Consider the following 5982-nt stretch of genomic DNA (forward strand, 5'->3'; position numbering starts at 1 on the left):
TCCAAAGCTCAAAGTTCAATGGCTAAGCCGATTATGAAATAAATCAAATTTATGCAAATACCTTAAAATAATAAACAGTTTTGTTCGGGGAAATCGTGTACAGCTCTCTATCATATTGTGACATCCCCACGGCGATATTGCTTGATATCTCTGTGATATCTCCACATGTTTATGAATCAGAATGAGAAGGGGAAGCACGATCCCTTTGGTAACAAAGAGGCGTAGCACAATGCTTTCTCCCCAGAGGATAATGTGATATTTGAGAAGAAATTGATAGGGACTTTAGTCAGATTACAGACTTTGTAGGACTTTATAGAAGTCCTTTTATTTTACCAAGTATCTCCTTGGCCATGGCCGAAATAAATTAACCCATAATTATCATGATAAGTAAGTATGTAAGTAACGGTACAAAGGCTACGGTTCAGGCTTGTGCTTAAGAACTTGATTCTAGACAGGAACTTGGTCCTATATGTACGGATTTATCGTTCACTTTTAAACAGCATCCAACCATTCGGTTGGATTATTTTATTTTTTTATTTTATAAGTTTCCATTTATTGGTTTTTCAGAACAAATCTCTCATCAAAATAAATTGTTAACAAATGGTATACCCATCCGTAAAAGCCGGAGCTTGTGCCACGGATGGGAAAAAAAACTAACCAAAGTATTGATAAAACGATCTAAAAGAACTAACCAAAGTATTGATAAAAGAAACAAGCGAAGCTTGAAAATAAATGAAACCAAATTCATACACGTCAAGAGAAATAAAGAAGATTTTCCGAGTCACATTACCATTGACAACAACAAGTTCGAAAGTGTATCGAATTTATTTGGGAGTTACACTAACCCAGGATCATCGGGAAGATACAGTAGGTAATCCAAGCCAGATTGAATGCAGCAAATTGAATTTTCCATGCGAGTAAGAAATTGTACACCCTAGTTCACAAAGGGTACAAGTGAATTTTTTTTCGAAATCGAGTTATGTGTTAAAATGGGTTAATGAAAGATTTATAAACACGGAGCACAAACCATACTTCGTAAAAATGTTATCAACCCATTTTAACAAATAACTTAGGGTTGGGACATCGACATCGATGTTTTCAAAACATCGATACATCGGAACAAAAACATCGATGTCAACATCGATGTTTTTCTTTCGATGGAAACATCGAACATCGATGTTTTATTTTTCGATGTTCGATGTTTTTGAAAAATAATAATAATAATAATAATAGACTCTTGAGTGGAAGGCAACCACTAGGCGAGGTTAACGCCTTAGGCGTTCTCTACCACCTAACCCTTAGAGCTCCATTATTATGTGGTCAAATTCTCAAATAAATGAGGATAAAATTCCATACCTCGGCTGGGATCGAACCCACGCCCTCCTGATTACCAGGCGAGCGTCTTGACCACTACGCCACCGAGGCAGGTTAAAAAAAAAATCAAAAAAAAAAAAATCAATTTTTTTCATAGGTACTTTATATGATTCCTTATCACACGGGGAGTATTTTAAGATAGGAAATTTTTGGTCGAAAATTGACCGCCGTAGGCGGTCGATTTTGGACTTGGAAAATTAAAAAAAAAGTTCAATTTTTGGACACTTTTTAATGATCCCTCATTACATGGGGAGTAATTTAAGATAGGAAATTTTCGACCAAAAATCGGCCGCCGTAGGCGGCTCAGGCTCGGGACTTAGAAAAATTTTCATTTTTTTTTTTTTTGTTGTTGTTGCATGGTGGTGGTGGTGTTATTGTTGGTGGTGTTGTTGGTGTTTTTGTTGTTGTTGTTGTTCTTGTTTTTGTTTTTGTTGGTGTAATTGTTGTTGGTGAAATATCCTTTTTTACCTAACTAAGCCTTTAGTAGTTTAGTCATTAAAAAAGCGGTCGAATTACTGTTAACTGTAAAAATACAGGAAAATACCGCTCTCAGTTTCCAAAAAAATTCCCTCGAACTTAAAATTTCCCATACGGAATTTACGCGGAAAGGACCATATTAATACCGAAAATCCGAAAAACATCGAAATCCCGATAATATCGAACATCGATGTTTTGATTACGATACATCGGATACTCGATATATCGAAGTTTAAAAACATCGATGTATCGAACATTGATGTTTTCGTCTCGATGTCCCAACCCTAAAATAACTCGATTAATCCATTTCTTTAACCCATTTGAACACATAACTTGATTTCGAAAAAAATGTCACTTATTGTACCGATTTGTACCGTTATCAACCCATTTTAACAAATAACTCGATTAATCCATTTCTTTAACCCATTTGAACACATAACTTGATTTCGAAAAAAATGTCACTTATTGTACCGATTTGTACCCTTTGTGAACTAGGGTGTACACTGTACAATTAATGTCATTGAAACTCCGATCCAGATGCTCCAAAATAAAACTAGGTATATGTATAAAACAGTGATTAGACCAATCCTAACTTATGGTTCCGAGAACTGGATTATGACAAAAAAAAAAAACCGGTATCACTTTGATTTTTGCAAATAATTTTTTGGCAATATATTTTTCGGCAATATTGGAATTTCCAATGAGAACCCCAATTTTTTATTGCATAGGTATTATTATTCTACGTAAAATTTCATGTACAAGCGACTGACTATTCATTATTTATTTATTTTGTGATTCGTGGTTTCGCGAATTTCGCGAAATATTGCGAACATTCAAATTGAAATGTACCTGTGTGACGTATCATTTCACAATGTTTTTCCTTCATAAATCATGTGGTAAAATCAGATTTTGGATTGAAATTATTTTTCGCGAATTCGCGAAAATTTTTGCAAAATTCGCGAATCGACAAAGTGGTTGAAATGTACCGTGTGTCACATCATTTTACAATGTTTTTCCCTCATAAATCATGAGGTAACATCAGATTTCGGATTGATTCCATTTTCGCGAATTCGCGAAATTTCAATAACTTTGTCGATTCGCGAACTTTGCAAATTTTGCGAATTCGTGAAAGATACTCTCAATCTAAAATCTAATGTTACCACATGATTTATCAAGGAAAAACATTGCGAAATGATTTATCACACAGTTCATTTCAATCACTTTGCAGATTTGCAAACCTTAAAAAATCTCGCGAATTCGCGAAAAATGGTCTCAATCCAAAATCTGATATTACCACATGATTTATGAAGAAAAAATATTGTGAATTTCAGTACTCAGGTATATTTCAGTTAGTTGAATGTTGAATGTTCACGATATTTCGAGAAATTCGCGAAACCACAAAAAAAAAAAAAAAAAAAAAAAAAAAAAAAAAAAAAAAAAAAAATAGTCGATTGTACATGAAATTTTACGTAGAAAAATAATCTATATATATAAAAGAGAAATATGGAATAAGGGTTAAGCAACAATGACTTTGGTTAATATCTGGATGGGTGACTATTCGATTTTAACCAAATTGTTACAGTCGCGTCCTTGGACCATACCGGTATAGCATACCAAATTTCATCGCTCTGCGACAAACCGTTCTTGAGATATTTTGTATACCACCTTTTCCCACTGAAGAAACATTGACTTTGGTTAAAATCTGGATGAGTGACTATCCGATTTTAACCAAATTGTTACAGTCGCGTCCTTGGACCATACCGATATATCATACCAAATTTCATCGCTTTACGACTAACCGTTCTTGAGATATTTTGTATACCACCTTTTCCAATTTTCCCATTTAAACCTGTAGTACACACATACATACATACGTACAGACCATGGGCTAAAAACCACTTTTTTGGAATCAGGGGATCCCAAAACGGATATTTCCACCCATTTCCCGATTTTGAAAATTTGGACCGATTGCAATACTAAAACCTTGTATAGGTTCCCTATACGTAAGGGTAATAGAAAGTAAAAAAAGTAAAAAACCTTTTCCCATGATAAATCATGGAATGGGCATTTGGCATCTCCACCAAATGAATATTTCATATACCTAACAATATTGTTAGTGGATGTGACTACTCTTATGTTGATATCTCAATTTCAACGATAATTATTTCTGCTTTTTTATGAAACTTTTACTTTTAACAACTTCTAAGTAAATTCGATGGGTATCTTATCTTATTTATCCATTATTGACTTTAAAAATTCATAAAACCATTCAGAAATCGGGGGAAATTGAAAATACAGACCGGACTGCAAAATGTAAACAAAGATTTCAGAAAATTTCCACCAATGAGAGAAGAGTAAACTCAGGTAACTAAACAATTTTGGTTAGTCAGCTGATCATGAACTGTCCTTCGACCTTGATATGTAAAAAGACCCAAACGCTCCCTCTATGTTATTCTTACCTCTAGTCTGAGGTGTTGTCAATTTAGCTGTTTTGAGAATTTTTACTTAATATTCTATTGTTTACTTTAATGTTTTTCTTGATGTACCTAGTAAAAAAAAAAAAAAATAAAAAAATAAAAAAATCATGTATTCTCATTTCTCCTGGATCTCGCAAGTAGGTATCTATCTCTTGGGAGCCCGAGTACATACACATTTTCACAATAGTGACCCAAAAATTGATTAAATTCATCCATAATATATAAAGAAAAAACAAACTTTATCAAAAGAAATAAAACAAAAACGCACCTAGTTAGAACTCAAAATCAAATGATAAATGACCAAAAATTCAAGGTAGGTAGGTCAGATGCAGATGGTCACCATCCAGGTACTAAAATACGCGCAACGTTACTTAACTTCAGTGATCGGTGGGAAACTGGTGGTTCAACATGCAATAATTCCAAATGAAAGTACTCGTTTTGACAAATCCCGGGTAAAATTACAGTGTTGCCAACGAGTACCACACGCTTAGCGTGATCTTAGGAAAGACCGGTCTTTACCTCTCTCGGACTTGTTTATACATAAATACCATTTTATTTTGAACGGGCTTAGAACGTGCTTACCTCCGAGTTCGTTTTTTCCCAAGTGCATTCTCAGAACGATCTGCAGAACTTGTTTATAAATACGGGTGTTAATTTTACATGAATATAATTCTTTGTTTAGTTGCATCCTACAGCACTTTACCAATCAGTCATGGACAAACGTATCGGTGTCATCAAATATAAATAGTACCAACTATTACAATGTGACCAGCTTGAGGCCCAAAACCAAGTATATCTTCAGACTCATCCTCTTGTATAATTACTCCAACAGCATCCACTACTGGCCTCAGAAATATCCTTTCTATTTATTTGAAACATTGGGTAAGAAAAACCTCATTAGTCTAATAGATAGAGGATTTTAACAATAGCTTACCTTGCAACAATTAAGGTAAACGATCTGAGCGCACGGCAGTGCGCCAGGCCAAGTTCCAGTAAGCACGCCTGTGTATCTTTACACGAACCGATTCGGCAGGTTTTCCCCACCTTCATAGATCAGATTCCTCTAAAGATAAACTTTTGAAATTCAGGGCACATATTTAGGTGAGGTATATAAACATACCATACCTTGAAAATTTGAGCTCCTAATACCAAGTAGTTCCGGAGGTACAGAGGCGCGAAAATCGCAATTTTTTTACTCATTCATTCACTCACTCACTCATCAAAATGTTGAGGCACTTCCCGATGTCGTAGAAACTTGAAATTTGGCAGGATGGTAGGTCTTGATGAGTAAGTAAAGGGTAAAATCTGAAAATCGGCAAAAGTTGCACTTGGCTCCGCCCACAGGCGGAAATAATCGCTTTTTGGCGGTTTTCACCAAACGGTTAGAGTTATGAGAGTAGACCCCCCCAAAACCATACTTAAAACCCCCCAAATATTAGTTTTTATTAACATCAAGACAACGGTTAGCGGTATTTTACCGTATTTTCCAACATTTCGACCGCTATTTTACTGATTAAAAACTTTGTTAAGTATACATATGTACCTATCAAAAATAATAGATGTTGACATCTACTATCAAAAATGATAAACAACAACAAGAACAACGCCAACAACAACAACAACAACAACAACAACAACAACAACAACAACAACA

General features: G+C 34.8%; 1 long non-coding RNA gene across 1 annotated transcript in view; it reads left to right on the forward strand.

Annotated features, from left to right (window-relative positions):
- The window catches only part of LOC113471644, an 8472-nt gene extending 3305 nt beyond the window's left edge, over positions 1–5167 (forward strand). Inside the window, exon 2 of the long non-coding RNA XR_003394264.1 lies at positions 5011–5167. This is a non-coding gene — a long non-coding RNA (uncharacterized LOC113471644). The remainder of the gene's footprint in view (positions 1–5010) is intronic.
- The last annotated feature ends 815 nt before the right edge of the window (positions 5168–5982 follow it).

Source organism: Diaphorina citri, unplaced genomic scaffold (assembly GCF_000475195.1).
Source record: "Diaphorina citri unplaced genomic scaffold, Diaci psyllid genome assembly version 1.1 scaffold2727, whole genome shotgun sequence".
Classification (NCBI taxonomy): Eukaryota; Metazoa; Arthropoda; class Insecta; order Hemiptera; family Psyllidae; genus Diaphorina; species Diaphorina citri.